General features: G+C 38.4%; 1 pseudogene; it reads right to left on the bottom strand.

Annotated features, from left to right (window-relative positions):
• Positions 1 to 18,277: 18,277 nt before the first annotated feature.
• On the bottom strand, positions 18,278 to 18,979 carry LOC149553525 (serine acetyltransferase 5 pseudogene; annotated as a pseudogene).
• Between the last annotated feature and the right edge of the window lie 1,096 nt (positions 18,980 to 20,075).

Genomic DNA, 20,075 nt, shown 5'->3' with positions numbered 1-20,075 from the left:
TGATTTTTTTCTTACTCTTCTTGAAGATGAAGAAAAAATAAAAAATGCTTTAAATTGTCTAGACACTTTTTGTCAAGCCTCTGGCTCTGCCATTCAATGGCATAAAACGCTCTGTTACCACTAGTCTTTCTTGCCATCTCCACCTTGGCTTAGCCAGTTTCAATGGAAATGGGTTACTCATGGAGAAATCTTTCACTTTCTTGGAATTCTCTTTGCTTTCTAGGCTTCCCCTGTGGAACTTTGGAATGCTATGCTTGCAAAGATTAGCAAAAAGCTTGATTATTGGATCACTAAGCCGCTTTCTCTTGCTAGTAAATTTCAGATTTGTTCTAAGATTCTAGTTGCCACCCATGTGTAATATTCTTCCTGTTGGGCTTCCTCCAAAGCTTCCTATCTCAAACTAGAATGTTTGTTCAGATATTTTTTTTGGGCCTCTTGTTTTGACCATCATGGTTTTCACAGAGTTGTTTGGGATTTTTGTTGTCTCCCAAGGGAATCTAGGGGTCTCGACTTTCCACTCAGAAGCAGGGTCTTGCCCTTTGTGCTAAATGGATTATCAGAGCTATTTCTAGAGATGAAACCTAGAAGATACTAGTAAGGCATTGCATTTCTTTCAGCTTCCTTGTTAACAGACCGGCGTGGAAGGGGATTGTTTTTCAGACCCTTCTCACTATGCGTGAACCAGTGGTCATACAGGGCTCTTTTGTTATAAAGAGCATTTGGAAAGCTTGGGAAGTTATTAAACCTTGGCTCTATTGGGCTAGTGATGAGTTTCGCAATGGGCTATCCTTAAATCAATAGAACATTTGGTGGTCTCCCTTGTTTGCCATTTAGGGTACTCCTCTTGCCAAGACTCAAGGTGCTAGTGCTTTGCGTTTCTTTAAACGTGGCATCCGCAATACCAAGGATATTTTTTCAAGAGTCACCATGAATTTTAGGTCATGGGAGGATATGCAAGTTTAGTACCACCTTGTTAGTGTCGATCGCCAAACTTATGAACTTCTGTTGTCTTCCATCCCTGTGCACTTAGTTCATAAAGTGGGGATTCAGTCTATTTGTCCTTGGTGGCATGATTGGAAGTGGTATCCTGCCACTCCATTTACCAATTATAAGCCCAATATGGGGTATAGATGGCTTTCGCCCCACCTTCTAATGGTGGACATGCTTAATCAACGGTGGCATTTGCAATCTTTGCTTTCTCAATGGAGAAAACGTTTCGACACCATTTGGAGTGCCATTATAGAAAGTAAGATTGCCCACTTTGCTTGGTGCCTTGCCTTCCAAGGTCTTCCCCTGGGGCCTTAGCTCAAGCACATTGGGGTTCCTGATCCTAGATGCCCCTTCTGTGGTCAACCTGAGTCCTTTTTGCATATTTTTTGGTTTTGCAAGCATGGTCAAAATTATTGGCAATGGATTCATGATTTTTTCAAGCCTTTCAGGCCCGAACCTTTTTCATGGCACATGATCCTGCTAGGTGATTCCCCCCGAATTCCTTTGAAGTTCTCCCAGATTTGGCATACCTTCAGGATGGAATTTTTTTTTTCTCTATGGAAAGATAGGAATGCAATTTTATTCACTCACATTTTTTTGGATGTTAACATTGCAATGTACACTAAGGCATGCATTTGTAACAATGTCATTATGCAGATATAGGTGCAAGCTAATAAAGTTTCCTTGGAAGTTGCACACTTACAGGAATTGTTAAATCATTGGGGTAATGCTCCATGCACCATTGCCAGAGTGCCTCTGGATGCCTTGGCCGATGCCTCTTCGTATCGCAATCTGTCATGTCCCCTATTCAAATAATTAAAAAAAAATAAACTTTGTTAAGGCAGGCAGGCTCCAAAAAGGTGAAATTTCAGAAAAAGGGGTTAATCTTTGGAAACCAATGGACTAATAAATAAAAATTATTATTAAATTATATTTTATTAACCCCTCTTGGACGTGAGTTAGGGTTATGCCCTCTTTAAAAGGGGTTTGGAGGCATTTTGGGCTCATTCTACATCTTGATTCTTGCTAATTTTCTTGTTGTTCTTCAGAGGCTGCCAAACCTGTGGAGAAGGAGACCCAAGAACGGGAGTTTGCAAGTTTATAGGAAGGCTAAGGATGGGAGTTTGAAGCCATTCCATGTGCATGCTCATACAGAGCTTTCCTTTGTGCTGGATAGTGCCGATTTGGGTGTTTTCGGGGTTGTTTTTGGTTTGAGTTTGGGTTTTCAGTTGAGTGTTTCATATCAGTTTGGTTTGCTGCTGTATTTCAGACTTTATAATGTTAAAATAGATCTGAATATATGTATTGGGTCGTGATTAAACTTCTGAGATAGTTTATGAGTGTTTTGTGGTGTTTCCGGGCATTTTTGTGTTAATTTCGGGAGCCCGATTGAGCATAGTTTTGCCCTACATTTGTGAGCTGTTGTGTAAAGGCTATAAAAATCTGGAAATGTCATTTTGTAGGCTGTTATGCTGCTGAAATTTCTATAAAAATGTCCATTTTCAGATTTATTAATAATTTGTGAAGTTGTGAAGTTTTTGGCACTAATTTGGACATACCCGATTTGGGTTTTATTGGGAAATTGGTAGATCTTTGTAATATTGGTTGTTTGATTTTAAAGTTCTGATTTGAGGCTGGAAATATCAATAAAAATCAGTAAAGGGAAATTTTAGTGGTATCAGAGCCATGATCTTGCTAGCCTGAGGGTTTGTAGAAGTTGCATGTCAATTTTAACAACTACCCAGATCTTGCATGTCAAGTTTTGATAACTACCCAGATCTTGCATGTCATATTTTATGATTGCATGCAACTAAGTGAAAGAGAAAAAAGATATTTGCAGCGAGAAAAGAGTAAAGAAATTTTGATCAAACCCCCAGTTGAAAGAAAAAGTACAAAATCCAAGGAAGAAAAAAGTATGGCTGATCCAGATGAGATGGCAATGAAATTCTTCCAAGACATCCAAAATACTCAGAAGCAAACAATGGATGGTTTGGCAGAAACTAGAGAGGCTTTGCGAATATTGACAGAAAAATTACAAGGAATTGCATCTATTAATGAGAAAGGGAGCACTTCAGAGGAGCCGAGAAATGGGAGATCCACACCATCTAAATCAACCAAATCTATTTTCTTGCCTGCAGATGAGCCACCAGTACCAAATCTAGCCATTAATCCAGTGGAAGAGGTTACAGGTAATTTGATTACATTAAGAGCTACTTACAATGGCTTAGATGATGACTTTCGTAGTTCAGTTCCTTTTAGAGAATATGTGGATATGATGAACGCTTTGATGCCCAAGAAAGAGAACAGGAGGGAGCATGACACAAGTGGAAGAGAGCTCAAAAATAAAATAAGCAAGTTTACAGCACCTACTTTTGATGGAACAAATAAAATTTCAGCTAGAGCATGGCTACAAAAATTACAAACTTTCTTCACACTTAACCCCATGAAAGAGAGTGATGCTATTCAATTTGCAAGTCTACACTTGGAAGATGTAGCCTATGATTGGTGGTATCATGGAATGACTACTCAAGGTCACGATCAGGTAACTACATTTGAAGATTTCAGTCAAAGGGTGATAGATAGATTTGACCTCAATGATGATGAAGAGTACTTTAAAGAATTGTCAAAGTTGAAGCAAACCAAATCAGTTAATGAGTATATAGAAGAATTTCAAAAAGTGGCTGTTATGGTACCTAATATGAGTGAAAAGAGGATCGTTTATCTTTTTTTTGATGGTTTAGAAGATTCTGTTAAGGGTTTGGTTAAGGGTTTCTCACCCTCAACCTTACAGGAAGCTATCAAAAGAAGCTTGCAACTTGAAACTTGTGTGCCTATGAAATCAATCACTAATCAAAAACCCCCAAATCTTTGGTAACATAAGGGAAATTTTCAGAAAAAGACTTTCCCAACACTACCACCAAAAGATGTGACAAATGTGGCAAAAAAGAAGGTAGATGAAGAGACTAGGAGTGAATTACGAAGGAAAAAGCTTTGTTTTACTTGTAGAGAACCATGGGTTCCAGGACACAGATGTTTGGGGAAAGGTCAAGTGCACTATATTGAAGTTGCTTCAGAATCTAATTCAGATGAGCATGAGGAATTTCATGATACTAAGGAGGAGGTAAAAGAAGAGAAAGTAAAAGAAATCAGCAAGGATGGTACTTTAGCAGCATTATCAGGAGTCCCAAGATACCATCCCTTCCGAATTCGAGGGGTACTAGCAGGGCAAAGGTTGACTGTTCTTCTTGATAGTGGGGCAACTCACAATTTTATTGATGAGGGATTTGTCATGAAAAGAGGGCTTAAAGTAGAAGATTTTGAGGGATTCAATGTTACTGTAGCTGATGGATTCACTATGCCTTGCACACGGGTGGTGAAACAACTCAAGATGACCTTAGGAGATTATGAGTTATGTGATGACTTCTATGTGGTTGGTATTGGGGAGATAGATCTTGTATTGGGTGTTCAATGGTTGCACTCTATCGGAAGCTATTACATGAACCATCAAACTATGGAGTTTAAATTTCATTCCAATGGGAAAGAAGTCATATTGAGAGGGTTATTGAATGGAGCACCTAAGGTGGTCTCTGCAAAGAGGATGGAGAGGACTTTCCGAAGAGGACAAGTAACATGGGCAGCAGGAGTCATAATCCAACCAACAAGCTCTCCAAAGAATCAAGGTAATTTCCATTTTGAAATTCAAAATATTCTTGATAAGCATAGTATAGTTTTCAATGATTTGCCTCCAAGATTACCACTAGATAGAGGTTTTGAGCATGTTATAGAGTTAGAACAGGGTGCCAAACCAGTTATAACAACCCCATACCGCCATCCAAGAGGTTATAAGGAAGAAATTGAAAAAACTATTAAAGAACTCCTGGACATGGGATTCATAAGGCCTAGCTCTAGTCCATTTGCATCATCTATGGTACTTGTCAAGAAAAAGGATGGTACAATGAGAATGTGTATAGACTACAGGGCTCTAAACAAGAAGACCATAAAAAATAGGTATCCCATACCACGCATAGATGAACTCATTGATGAGTTACATGGTGCTGTATACTTCTCAAAAATTGACTTAAGATCAGGCTACCATCAAATCCGAATTAGGAGTGAAGATGTGGAAAAGATTGCTTTCAGATGTCACTATGGGCACTTTGAATTTCTTGTTATGCTAGTTGGACTCACTAATGCACCTGCAACATTCCAATCTTGTATGAATAAGGTATTCAGTCAGCATCTTCGAAAATTTGTTTTGGTATTTTTTGATGATATCTTGATATACAGTAAAACATGGGAAGAGCATCTAAAGCACATGGACACTGTTTTGGGAATCTTGGAGCAGCAATCCTTCTATGCTAAGCTATCTAAATATGAGTTTGGTTTGACAGAGATCCTATATTTGGGACATATTATAAGCTCTAAAGGAGTACAGGTTGATCAACAAAAAATCTAGGCAATTTTGGATTGACCTCCACCCACTAATCTTACACAGTTGAGAGGTTTCTTCGGGTTGTGTAGCTACTATAGGAGATTTTCCAAGGGATTTTCTCAGCTTGCTACCCCCTTGACTGATTTGACAAAGAAAAGAGCTTTTGTTTGGACAGAAGAGGCACAAAAAACATTTGATAAGCTTAAGGAGGTAATGAGTTCATGCCCTGTGCTTGCAATTCCAGATTTCTCTTTACCTTTTGTTGTTGAATGTGATGCTTCGGGAGAAGGTATAGGGGCTGTCCTAACTCAAAGGGGACATCCAATAGCATTTGAGAGTCAAAAATTAAATCAATCAGAGAAAGGGTACTCCATCTATGATAAGGAAATGTTGGCAATCATGCATGCAATTCATAAGTTTAGACAATATTTGGTATGTGGGAGATTCATTGTAAAGACAGACCATAATAGCCTCAGGTTCTTCTTGAATGAAAGGGATTTGAATGATCATCAACAAAAATGGGTAAGCAAATTGCAAGCTTATGATTTTGATATTGAATACATGAAAGGAAAGAATAATATGGTTGCTGATGCTCTCTCAAGAAAGCCCACTTTGTGTTCCTTATCATCTATCTCTGCTGATTGGAAAGTCTCCATAATTTTAGAGTATGCTAAAGATTCATTTGCCACCAAGATTTTGGATAAGTTAGTGGATGATAACAGGTACAAGGTTGTTGATGAATTGATTTATTACAAGAACAAGATCTTCTTAGTGCTAGGGTCAAAAACTAAGGAGAGGTGTGAAGAACCTCCTTATAGCAATATCGTGAGAATGCTCGAAATAACAGAATACCAAGTGATAGCAGAACTCAGAATGAATCTACTGATCGCAGGCCACTTCGAGGGGGTAACCTCCTTTGAGCAAGCTCAATACAATAAATTCGTCCGTACCCATCAAGGGCCTCAACCTATTCTTATATACTGGGTACGATCTAGAAAAGTAATACTACCTATGCATGTGGGATAATAAAATATACTCACGGGACGACTTACAAAGCATATGCGTCCAACAACACTACTCTAACAAAATAAACAAAAGGAACACACAGGTTCCTAACATCCCCTCTCCCTTAGAAAAAAGCTTTGTCCTCAAAGCTTAAGGTGTGGAAATTGCTGTTGAATCTGAAGAAGGGGTTCCCAGGTAGCATCCTCTGGTTGCATGCCATGCCACTGAATCAAGACCTCAGAGATGGAGCGAGAGCGAAGCTAGCGAGTGCGCTGGTCAATGATTGCCACTGGCTCCAGGATAATGGATCCTTCCGTATCCATTTCAGGGAGAGTAGTTTGTGCTCTGACAGTGGTACCCAGAACTTTCTTTAGACAAGAAACATGAAAGACTGGATGAATGTGGGAAGAAGGAGGAAGTTCCAGTTTATAAGCAACTGAACCAATCTTCTGCAGAACCTTATAAGGCCCATAAAATTTTGGGGCCAGCTTATGATGCCCTTTCAGCTTTAGGGAGGATTGTTTGTATGGCTGTAGACGAAGAAAAACCATATCCCCAACTTGAAATGAGCGCTCAGAACGGTGTTGATCTGCTTGCTGTTTCATCCGATTACGGGCCATGTGAAGATTATCCTATAAGGTACGAAGAATCTGATCCCTGCTGTGGAGAACTATGTCAACTGCCTGGACTGGTGAGCTGTTGGGAGTGTAGGGAAGGAGCACTGGAGGTGCCTGACCATAGACTGCTTCATATGGAGTCATTTTAGAGGCAGTGTGGTAAGAGGTATTGTACCACCATTCAGCTAAAGGGAGCCACTTGGCCCACTGATGTTGCTGCTCGGAAGTGAAGCAACGAAGATAAGTTTCCAAGCATTTATTGACAATTTCAGTTTGACCATCAGTTTGTGGGTGATAGCCCGAACTCATCTTCAGTTTGGTGCCAGTTTTCTGAAACAGTTCAGTCCAAAAATGACTGGTAAAAGTTGCATCACGATCAGAGACAATGGAAGAAGGGAGTCCATGAAGACGAAATATCTGGTCCATGAAGATTTGTGCAACAGAGGAGGCAGTATAGGGGTGGCTGAGGGCACAAAAATGACTATATTTCGAGAGACGATCAACCACAACCAAGATCACTGTCTTGCCACCGGATTTAGGAAGCCCTTCAATGAAATCCATAGAAATATCAGTCCAAATCCGTGTAGGGATGGGCAATGGTTCGAGCAAGCCAGGAAGGAGGGTCGTTTCACCCTTGTGGCGTTGGCAAGTATCACATTCAACCACCATCTGTTGAATCGTCTGTTTCATCCCTTTCCAAAAGAAGTTTCTCCTTGCTCGCTCATAAGTTTTGAGGAAGCCTGAGTGCCCTACTGAAGGAGAAGCATGGATTTCATAAAAAATAGCCTGATGTAGAGCTGGGTTCTGAGGAAGCACTAGCCGACCCTTGTATCGAAGAGAAGCACCATCCCAAGAGTAATGTGGTATAGCAGAAGGATTATTGGGTAGCTGGTGAATGATTTGAGATAAAGAAGAGTCACTGTCATAGCCCTGCTGAACAGACGCTAACCAATTGGGAATGGGCATAGAAATAGCGGAAAGGGAAGCTTGATTATCAAATGTGCGAGAAAGAGCATCTGCCACAATATTCTCCTTACCCTTCTTGTAGGTGATCTCATAATCATACCCCATGAGTTTGCTGACCCATTTCTGTTGTGTAGGAGAGGATACCCGTTGTTCCAGGAAGTATTTCAGACTTTGGTGATTGGTTCTGATGCAAAAATGACTCCCTAAGAGGTATGGCCGCCACTTCTGTACAGCATGCAAAATAGCCATCATTTCTTTTTCATAAGTAGAGAGGGCTAGATTCTTACCAGAGAGGGCTTTGCTAGTGAACGCAATAGGATGGTCATCTTGCAGGAGAACAGCACCCAATCCATTGCCGCAAGCATCACTCTCAATAGTGAAGGGTTTGGAAAAATCTGGCATCGCGAGACCAGGTGTACTGCACATAGCCTGTTTCAGTTGTTCAAATGCAGTCTCAGCAACAGGGGTCCAGGAGAAGGCATCCTTTTTTAACAGAGCTGTCAATGGTGCTGCAATTTTCCCGTAATCTTTGACAAACTTGCGGTAGTAGCCAGTCAACCCCAAAAAACCCCGAAGGCTCTTGAGAGTTTTAGGATGCGGCCAAGTTTTCATGGCATCTATTTTTGTAGGATCCACCTGCACTCCATGGTGTGCAACAATATGCCCGAGATACTCCACTTCCTCCTGGCCAAACACACATTTAGATAGTTTTGCACAGAGTTGATGATCAGAGAGAAGTTGCAAGACAAGCTTCAGATGATGGAGATGCTCAGCCCAAGTTTTGCTATATATGAGGATATCATCAAAGAAGACTAGAATGAATTTCCGGAGGTATGGTCGAAATATGTTATTCATCACTGCCTGAAATGTTGAAGGAGCATTCGTGAGGCCGAAGGGCATGACTAAAAATTCATAGTGACCATCATGTGTGCGGAAGGCAGTTTTAGGTATATCCTCCTCATGAACCCGAATTTGATGATACCCAGAACGAAGATCTAACTTGGAGAAAAAATGAGCCCCATGAAGTTCATCAAGAAGTTCATCAACAACTGGAATGGGAAACTTGTCCTTTATAGTGAGATGATTAAGTGCTCAGAAATCAATGCAGAGTCGCCATGACCCATCTTTTTTGCGAACAAGCAGAACTGGAGAAGAAAAGGAACTGGTACTAGGGCGAATAATACCTTGCTTCAGTAAGTCACGGACAAGTATCTCGATTTCGGTCTTCTGATGAAATGGGTAGCGGTAGGGCCTGATGTTGGGCGGAACACTGCCAGGAAGGAGCTGAATACGGTGGTCCTCTGGACGAGAAGGAGGTAATCCCACAGGTTCAGCAAATATACCAGAATACTTGTCCAAAATGTGTTGGAGATCGGCAGGAGTGCTAGAGACTGCTGATGGCTGCATCTGAATGGAATGGAGCTGAGCGATGACACCATGTGAATTCTTCTTAAGAAGTTTTTCCATACGGTGTGAACTGATGATGCTGAGAGACCCTGGTTGTAAGCCTTTCAAAGTGTGTTGGTGCCCCTCGGCTGAAAACTGCATCCAAAGTTCAGCAAAATCCCAGAGAATGGGGCCAAGAGTGCGTAACCATTGGGCACCCAAAACCACATCACAGCCACCTAAGGGTAAGGCAAACATGTCAGAGCGCATGTTATAATCTCCAATAGAGAGATGCACATTGCGACATTTCCCTTTACAAGGTAAAGTGCCCCCATTGGCAATCATGACTTCAAAGCTAGAGCAGGGATGGATAAAGCAATCAGCCTGTTTGGCTATTCGTGGATCAATGAAGTTATGAGTGCTACCAGAATCAATGAGTATAGTAAGAGGGATCTTCTTGAAGAAACCCTGGACCCGCATGGTTTGTGGAGTAGTGACTCCTGCCAAAGCATGGACAGATATCTCTGGTGGAGCTTCTGGTGAAGGAGGTTCAGGCTGGTGAGGCTCAACCTCATCATCCACTGTTTCCTGAGCATCTACATATTCTTCCAGTTCCGGTGGAGAATCCACATCCAAGAGATAGAGCTTTTGCTGAACACATCTATGGCCCCGAGACCATTTCTCATCACAATTATAACAAAGCCCTTTGTCTCACCTGACTCGCATCTCTATTTCAGACAAGTGCTTGATCGGAGTAGTTCTGGGAGCTGGTATGACTGGAGGGTTGTGAGAACCTGTATTTCTGAATGGAACAAAATTAGATCTGGAGCATTGTAGAGCACTAATCTTGTCTTTCGCTAACTTAGCCAACCCAAGGGCTTCCATCATTGTAGTAGGTCGAAACATTTTGACTTCTGAGCGAAGTGCATCCTTCAGACCACTGACAAAACAACTACGGAAGAATTCATCAGACAAGCCCTCTGTGTGATTAGCTAATTTTTCAAACTCTGTCTGGTATTCTCTTACAGTGCCTGTTTGACGCAGTTTAGTGAGTGCTCCTATGAAATCATCAAAGGAACTAGGGCCAAAGCGCTCCAAAATGAGGGTGCACAATTCGCTCCACGTTGGGCCTACATTAGCCTTGATGTACCAACGGAACCATTGAAGAGCTTCATGTTCCAAATGAAAAGATGCAAGGGGGACTTTGTGGTTATCCAAAGTATTATGCAAGCTGAAATACTGCTCTGCCCTATAGATCCATCCAGTCGGATCAGAACCATCGAAGCGTGGAAAATCAAGCTTTGGTCCACAGAAATTGCCAGAAGAGGACCCAGTATCTCCTGAATGGTTTCGGCTCATGGCTGACTGCTGAAAGTTAAGACCCAGAATTTTGTCATCCAGATCTTGAAGTTTGGTTTTGAGGGATGCAATTTCCTCTTCCATGATTTTTGCTCCTGTACGCGTAACAACCATAAAACAAGGTTTTTTTTTTTTTTTTTTTTTTTTTTTGAACAGTCGACTTAGAAAAATTCACTCACAGACAGAACAACTGAAAAGAGTTATTGTAATAACAAGAGATATTAGAAGTGAGAGGAACCTGAAGGCCACGACAGAAAAAAAATTTGATGTAATTTCCACCCAGCGAGCCCAAGAGAGTGCTCTGATACCAGATGTGAAGAACCTCCTTATAGCAATATCGTGAGAATGCTCGAAATAACAGAATACCAAGTGATAGCAGAACTCAGAATGAATCTACTGATCGCAGGCCACTTCGAGGGGGTAACCTCCTTTGAGCAAGCTCAATACAATAAATTCGTCCGTACCCATCAAGGGCCTCAACCTATTCTTATATACTGGGTACGATCTAGAAAAGTAATACTACCTATGCATGTGGGATAATAAAATATACTCACGGGACGACTTACAAAGCATATGCGTCCAACAACACTACTCTAACAAAATAAACAGAAGGAACACACAGGTTCCTAACAAGAGGATATTGAGGGCCTTTCATGACACACCTTTGGCTGGTCACCAGGGATACTTCAAGACATACAAGAAAATTTGAGAGCGGTTTTCATGGAAGGGTATGAAGGAGGATGTCCTTAAACACATTAAGGAATGTATGGTATGCCAACAAAGCAAGAGTGAACAAAATTTTCCTGCAGGGTTGTTGCAGCCACTTCCTATTCCCGAACAAAAATGGGAAAGTATTTCCATGGATTTCATCACTGGGTTGCCCAAGGTTCAAGGTAAGGATTGCATATATGTGGTGGTAGATAGACTAACTAAGTATGCACATTTCTTTCCTATCACATCTGATTTCAAGGCATCACAAGTGGCCAAATTGTTCTTCAAGGAAATTTTTAGATTACATGGTTTGCCTAGAAACATTGTTAGTGACCGAGACAGTAGATTCCTCAGCTCTTTTTGGAAGGAGCTCTTTCATTTGGCAGGAACTGAACTCACTCCCAGTACTAGCTATCACCCTCAAATAGATGGACAAACAGAGATAGTTAATAAATGGATAGAAGGATATTTGAGGAACTATGTTTCAAATCAACAACATGCTTGGGTAAAATGGTTACACCTAGGGGAGTATTGTTACAATACATCTCATCACATGTCTATTGGTGTGCCTCCTTTTTGTGCTCTTTATGGTTATGATGCCCTTTCCTTTGTTGATCTAATACTTTTCGATAGCAGAGTACCTGCAGCAAGTGATTTCATCAAGCAAAGCGAAGACATAATAAGGTCCCTCAAGGATAATCTACAACATGCACAAAACCAACAAAAGATATATGCTGACAGGAAAAGGATTGAAAGATCTTTTGAGGTGGGAGATTTGGTATTTGTTAGGTTGCAGCCATATAAGAAAAGCACCTTTTGTAGGCTATACAAATCTGGAAATGTCATTTTGTAGGCTGTTATGCTGCTGAAATTTCTATAAAAATGTCCATTTTCAGATTTATTAATAATTTGTGAAGTTGTGAAGTTTTTGGCACTAATTTGGACATACCCGATTTGGGTTTTATTGGGAAATTGGCAGATCTTTGTAATATTGGTTGTTTGATTTTAAAGTTCTGATTTGAGGCTAGAAATATCAATAAAAATTAGTAAAGGGACATTTCACAATCGTCGTTGCCGACGCCAATCTCTGGCCGCCATTCACACACACCGTGCTCCCAAGGTCCTCCCCACCACTCTCCCAGCGGTGGACATGGCGCTTGGAGGCACCGCTCCGCTTCCCCACCACGTGGTGGTTCTGGTTGGTCCATGGCTCCTCCCCCTGGGTAGGCTTCTGGCCAGTCCTTGGCTCCTCCCCCTGGACGGGCGCACTCTGGCAAGTTTCCTTGGCTGGCCTTGGCAATTTCTCCTCCGCGGCCAGACAAGAAGGATGCAGAGACTGCGACTACCCCAGATCCTGCTGATGTTGCTGACGGTTGGACTGTTCCCAGTCTGCCCCACAATCCCACTAATGGTTGGAGATTTCTTGATAAAGACGATCCTCCCTTTGCTGGTATTGCCTTGGTAGCCTGAGGTTGTTAAAAGTTTTTTTTGATGAATAGTGAATAGTTTCTGGCTGAGGCCATGTTGTTTTTTTTGGCTTCGGTCGTGTGAACTCATTCGCGAGGTGATCTTGTATCCCCCGACCCCTTTTTTGTGAATTGTAATCTTAGTAAATTTTATTAATTGAAAAGGACTATTCATCAAAAAAAAAAAAAAAAATGGTTTTGGGTTTGTTCATTGAAAAAGTTTAACACCTTTGTATTCGAAGACCTAATAGGGTTGATTGCCTAGAGAAGAAATTAGGGAAAGCCAATTTTTTTTACACCATCCTATCCTAGAGCTTGAAAATGTTAATTAAAACCCAAAAGGATATCTGAATCTATGATTTTATTATAGGGTTATGTGGAGATGGCTAAAGTTAAGTTTAATTTTCAAGAAAAAGGGCTACAAGCCTAAAATAGTGGATTTGTGAAGCAACTATTGCTTAAATGTGGCACAATATGGTTTTAAACTTCAATCCACTTTACAATGGACCTAAATAGACCAAAAGGTCAACCTTGAGTCACCCCTAGTCTTACTATGTGTTTTTGGGGTCTTGTGCCAAAAATTGTCATTTTGTGCTTATAAGGAAATTTGTGATAAGTTGTCTTGTATTAAGGGATCTTCCTTGTGATTGACATTTACTTGTTTGGGGATATGTTTTGATAACCTTAAACTTCTAATTTTGAGAACTTTTGATTGGTTCTTGAGCACATTGGCAGGGTCAAGGATACTTTTGTTGGACATTCCTTTAGTGAAGAGGATCTATGTCATGGGCCCAAATTAAAAGGATATATGAATATTCAAATAACATATTATATAATGATAATAATGAAGAATAATGATATTAAAGTAAAATATATTATAATCTATTATATAATAGTGATATATTTGACAATATAAAAATAAAACAATATATAAGATTATAGCATAATTGTAATGTAAAATATTATATTATATTTATAATATTAATGAGTTAAATAAATTAAATAAAAAATAAATATTTTGATTATAAATGATATCAAATACCAATAATAATATATGATTAAATAATTAAATAAATAAAATAGTAATTATAATAAATAATTATAATAACATGGATAAAATTAAATTATAGAAATATAATAATTGACATATATATCTCAAACTTAAAAGGATCTAATAATGATTAATAATAATATTAAAGTCAATGTAAAATAAATAAAATGAATAAGTTTAAGATTGATACTTATCTAGTATTTAATATTAATAATTTGATAAAATATAATTATAATAATAATTTGATTAAATTAAATGTATTATAATTTATAATATATTATTTATTGAAAAGAAATATCATTAATAACATTATACATATTATGATAAATATTACAAACCTAATTTAGTAAAATAGTAAATGATTGTGTAAGTAATAAATTTATTATAAGTGACTAGAAGTCACGATGTCTCATTGAGATATTAAAAGGGATATCAGAGATGGGAGAAAAAAAAAAGATAAGAGGAAATATATATGAAGGAAGCGCTGACACAAAGGCCGCATCATGTTTGCCAGAGACCTGTTGAAAGAGGGAGGTCTATTGTGGCCTCAATGTTAGGGGCATTTCCTGGGGCTGTGGAGGCGCTTGATGCTCATGCCAATCCTTGTCGCTTCTACCCTCTTGCTTCCAAGGTTTGATGCTCATTTTCCTTACCAGGTTTATGTAAGCTCTATATTTTTACTGAAACGTTTGTGTTGAGATCTGGGTCATTGTACTAAACAGTTAGTTATAGTAGATCTGTTTCATGGATAAATATATAGGATACAAAGTTTCAAAGTATACAGAAGACAGAGAAGTGAAAGAATAAATCTACGTCCTTATAAGTAGTTTATTGCATTTGAGTTGTTAGGTTATAGATTCAAATTTAGCCAAGATCTACTTATTATTTCACGATCTTCTCACCCCTCTAGGCATTGGGTCTTCTCAAACCTTTTTCAATCTCAAGAGTTGAGGTTAGTGGATGTTGCATCTCATCATTTTATCAATTTGGGAATTTCAAGTTGGGGATTTAGGGAGGTTGGTGTGGCCTAATTAATCTTGGGGGATCCAAGATCTGCCACACTCTGTTTGTAATCTCAGAGCTTTGTTTAATTTTCATTTTGGGGGTGTTTGTCCTTACAAGAAAACATCTAAAGTTTGACTGGCATTTTGAATGTAGTGCTCAATATAATGAGATTGTTTCATTCTTAGGTTGATAGTACCATGCAATTGAGCTCAAAGTCTCATAGATTTTTAGGTTTGGGTAATTTGGGAAATACAGCCAATGGTTGCTCATTGGAGCAGGGAATAGACAATTTTTGTTCAATAAAAAATAAACTGTGAAATCAAATAAGGGTCACCTATATTTGACAAGAAGCTTGACAAGTCATTTGTAGTGGCCCAATGTTACATTTAGTCAGTCCATCTTCTATGAGAGGCTTGACTTTAAGTACATGTTTATGTGTATAGATTTATACATTGCCTGCTTCAGACTCTTTGCATTACTTTAAAACTTTTAACTTCTATCTTTTGAACTCTCCAAATCAATAGGCCTCACTTCTTTTCATCATAAGCTTGATTTTTACCGCAAGTTTCAATGACAAAATTCCACACCACCAGATAAGTATTGCTAGCTGCAATGCGATGGTAGAGAAGATGAAGGGTATGGAGAATTACAGACATTCAACTGGCATGTTTGTTGGCTCTGGACACTAGAGGCTTCAAAGAATAAAAAATATATACTCAGAGTCCAGTAATTAATGGAGATTGACAATTTTTTCTATTATATGTTTATAGTTACCAGTTAAAGCTGATAGAACACATGATATCATAAAATATCAGTATTGCTAGGAACCTTTCTACACCTACTGTGCATGTTTAGACTAGGCTGATATACCTTTTTTGTACATTAGTCAGGATTGTTTAAGGGGGGCTCTAAAGTAGTAGTTAGTAATATGGGGTGGAAGTTTGTATCGGTGAAAAATCTTAGGGTATTTGAAATCGAACAGATTAGTATTTTACTAATTACTTCAACCGTGATATACTATCTCTTTATTTGAAAAAATATCTATTCAAGCTGCACTCAATAATAATAAAAAAGCATAAATGAATCTTACTTGGACCAAAAATTGTTGGAAAATCGTTCATAGGAGTGACCATTTGTAAGAATTGAAGAATCAAATGTCCATCTTGTTGGCCCTTGAGTAATGCTATTTGCATGGATGGTAGGTTATTGATGTCAGTTGTGATCTTCCAAGCTATTCATAGTTGATCCAAATGTTGGTACGTTCGACCACAAGTTACTACTACTTGATACGAGATCTACACCTTGGTTAGGGATTCCAAGGGTCAGTTGTTGAGAGAAAACAAAAGCAATGTGGTATTTTGATTTAAATGGAGATTGGATATCCTTTTCTGGGATAGGCCTCATCAAATATTTTTCCCACACTAAAGATTGAAGAGAGCCAATTCCAAACTGACCAAGTTGTTGTGTCTCCCACATCTGCCACTTCCCTTGCTTTGAAGAATAATTTGTATGATCAAATGAAGGTGATGGAGAATCCCAAGGCTCTGAAATTACGGGCAACTGGTCTCCATCATAGTGCAGATCATCAACAATGCCAGAAGGAAACAATTTTGACATAGTCCATAGGGGACTCAATAGGTCCAGGTCTGTTAATTGGACCAGCAATAGGTACCCGATCAGATGAATGAATAGATCTTTTTATCATCAATAGGCTCACCCTCATTGATTTTTTTCCTTTTTTCTTTTGGACTCTCAAAATAAATAGGCCTTAACTGAGTGTAGATATCTTAAGGAAGAAGAGAGTAGCTGTTATAACCACTACATTTTTTTTGTTTTGGATGGATTTTTGTAGCATAGACTAGTATAATTTAAAAAATTTATTTGGCTTAATGATTCCTATCCTTCTTGTATGATAAATGAGCTCATCTAGATCTTTGAACTCAATAAGTGGGTTCACCCGATTACAACATCCTCTAAACTTTGAATTCAACAAGTGGTTGTGGGTGAGCATTTTAAGTCTGTAAGTGGGTGTCAACCATCCATTTCTATCATTTTTCTATCCCTTCACATTTAAATTTTTTTGTATCAGTGGGCATGCATAGTCTTGTAAATTTTATGAGGTAGCATATTTGAAGTTTATCATTAGAATGCTACAAGTGGTTGTGCAATTATATTTCTACAAGAAGGTTTTCTTGAGAGATTAATTTCTATAAATGGGTGTACTTCAACCTTAGGAAGTTAAATTTGGGGTGCTTGAGCCATTGATTTCTATAGGTGGGTGTTCCTTAGCTTTTTATTTTTTAAAGTGGGTTATATCGAACTATTCAATTCTATTATTGAATGTAAATTTGTGATTGATAATGTTGTCTTATTTCCTTGAATCATAGTTAGTTTCTCTAATGTTGACAATAAGTGGTTTCCTATCTGGTCTGGCCATTAGCAGTTTATTCTCTTGCTTTGTACTACCTTCTACTTATAGAATCATCAGGTATTCAAATGTCAAATTCTTAAAGGCTAACACTATCTATAGATTATTTAGTTTAGTTGTATATTGCACTATGTCCTCATCATTTGTTTCACTCATTTGGGTTGAAGCTTTGGATAAAGTTGTAAATCTTGTGTTAGAAGAAAGGCAGTGTTGAATTTGACCAGATGCAAAACAATTGTAGTATAACAATTTCGCATTACATCAGATAAACTTCATGACAAACCCATAATTATAGTGAGCAAGGAATTCATTATGTCAACTTTATTTATATTATACTTTTGAGGGTTTGGTCCTCACATTGTCTATAATAAAAAGTCCCTTGACTTTCAACTTGATTCAGTGTTGGGAGTTTCTAGTAAAGTTATCTGGCATAGAATATTTTTTCCTTTGATTATATATAGGAAAATTTATAATTTGAGTCTACCATAGAGTTGTCTAGTTTTAGAACTCTTCTTAGGTTTCTTCTATTCTAGACAAATTTTAATTTACTATCCTTTATAGCATCCATGTTTTATAATAAAAAGAATCAAGATGAATACCCAATTTTGATGTTTGGCTCTAATATTTGATTAGATGATGCCAATGCATCCATCAGAATAGACATCAATTTCTTTCATATGGTATAAACTATAACAAATGCTCTGACTCCAACAATTATTCTTTGGGTTTATAGGATAGTGTATGCACTCGAAGCTATTTAGAATGGTTTTACACCTTATATTATTTACATACTTGAAATGCAAAGTAAAATTAAGGTTTTCAAAAAGACACAAACCATAGATGGAGCCTCTGAAAATAATATCAAATGATATAGTCCAATCATTCCATGATGAAAGACATATGCTCCATCATCTTACATGAATTCTGAGTCAATAGAGTAGGAATATGCTTTTCCCCAAATAATCTAGATGGGTTCCGAACAATAGTAGTCTTGCACGGGACGTCAATGAGCACGACAGCACCGGCTCCAATCTTAGCCCCTTCCTGAATTCTTACATTTTTCATAACACAAGCCCCTACCTCAATCAAAATCCCCTTCCCAATTTTGGAATGCCTATCGATGCCATGGTTGTCGATATCCCCAAGTGTCACCAATAATGACATTCTAGCTAATAAAAACTCCCATCCTATGGTGGAAGACCATGCCCTCGCCAATCCTAGCGGCAGGATGTAGGTCCATTGCAAACACTTGAGAAACCCTACTCTCAAGAATTGACCTTGAGACCAGAGGCAATGCACCATGTAGTGAGTTTGGCATGTGAGGAAACCCTTGAAGTTGAGCATACAATGGCAGTAGGAAATGTAGGCAGGCTCTCTCTCTTTGGCAGTGCAAATGTCGGCTAGAATGACATGGTGTACATGAGGGTTTTGTGTAAAGACGTCGAGAAATAGGTTGTAGAGCTTTGTGGTAGGCAGCATGGAGGTGATTGAAAGTTTTTTCACTAGGTGCAACGCCAGCATACTCTCAATTGTTTTATGGGAGATAATGTCATTTCCTTGCATGTACCATCCTTGGGTTTTAGGGTCTTTCAATACCTGTCCTATAGGGAAGGGATGCAACCTTGGATGGCAATGGAGCTAAACTATCAAAACAACGATTCCAGATTGAGAGCCAAACCCAAATATGTATGTTATATATTAAGCAATTAGATCAAATTGCATATCCCATTCTGTAGCTAGCTAATTGAGTATACTTGTGATTTTTAAAAAGAAGAGATTCCTTTGTTTAATAAGTATTAGTGCCTAATGTGGAAAATGCATAGGTTTGAAAGATCACACTCGTCCATCCACCTTAGACTTGAAAAGGTGCACACTTTGCTACATATCAGAAAAGAGAAAGCTATGATCTAGTTCAAAAGTCATAGTGTTAAATATATTCCTCTATTGTCACGCTACTCTTGATGAAGTTTATCATTGCTTTACTATTAGACTGTGTTCATTGATTCAACTTGAGTCATTTCTCATTTTGACATTCTGAAGGTAGTAACCTTGTCAATACTTTGTGCCTCCATAACAATGATCTAAATGTAAAGCACCAAACCTTCCTTATTATAAATATTTGTTAAGATATTCATACCTTTTCAAATCATTTCCATGTATCTTTATTTTGCTCATTATCTTGAAATTTTGCACTTGATTTCTATATCGAATCTTCCTTGCCCCCTTTAACTAAACATTTTTACTTTCTTTTGATATTGTTCATCACTGTGTTCATGACAATTATATGGCCACAACTTCATTCATGCTTCACTGCTTCTTGCCATACTCTCTCATACTCTTCAGCACCCTAAAAAAATATTTCTTAATTGGCCTTTTTTTACGTCATTCTTTGAAAAAAATAAATTGGAGTAGAATACAAATGTTTGGGACTCCTTATATACATATCTGAATTCTTCTATGTCCCTCTCTATGTGAACAACATCCTGCAGCAATAAGATTCTATCAATTGTATTTGCCAATTTTTAGGAAAGGCTGAGTTTAAAGACAAAATTAATAAATGTAGACATGTCCCTGTGTTGTTATATTTCATCCTCATCTTTACTTAGCGTCCATTATAAACAATAGTGATATTGTGTTCTATTCTTGAAATCTTTATGAA

The sequence above is a fragment of the Cupressus sempervirens genome, chromosome 6 (assembly GCF_028749045.1).
Source record: "Cupressus sempervirens isolate cs-2001-9-10 chromosome 6, ASM2874904v1, whole genome shotgun sequence".
Classification (NCBI taxonomy): Eukaryota; Viridiplantae; Streptophyta; class Pinopsida; order Cupressales; family Cupressaceae; genus Cupressus; species Cupressus sempervirens.
The sequence above is the reverse complement of the archived record's forward strand: the minus strand, read 5'-3'. Positions and strand labels throughout refer to the sequence as shown.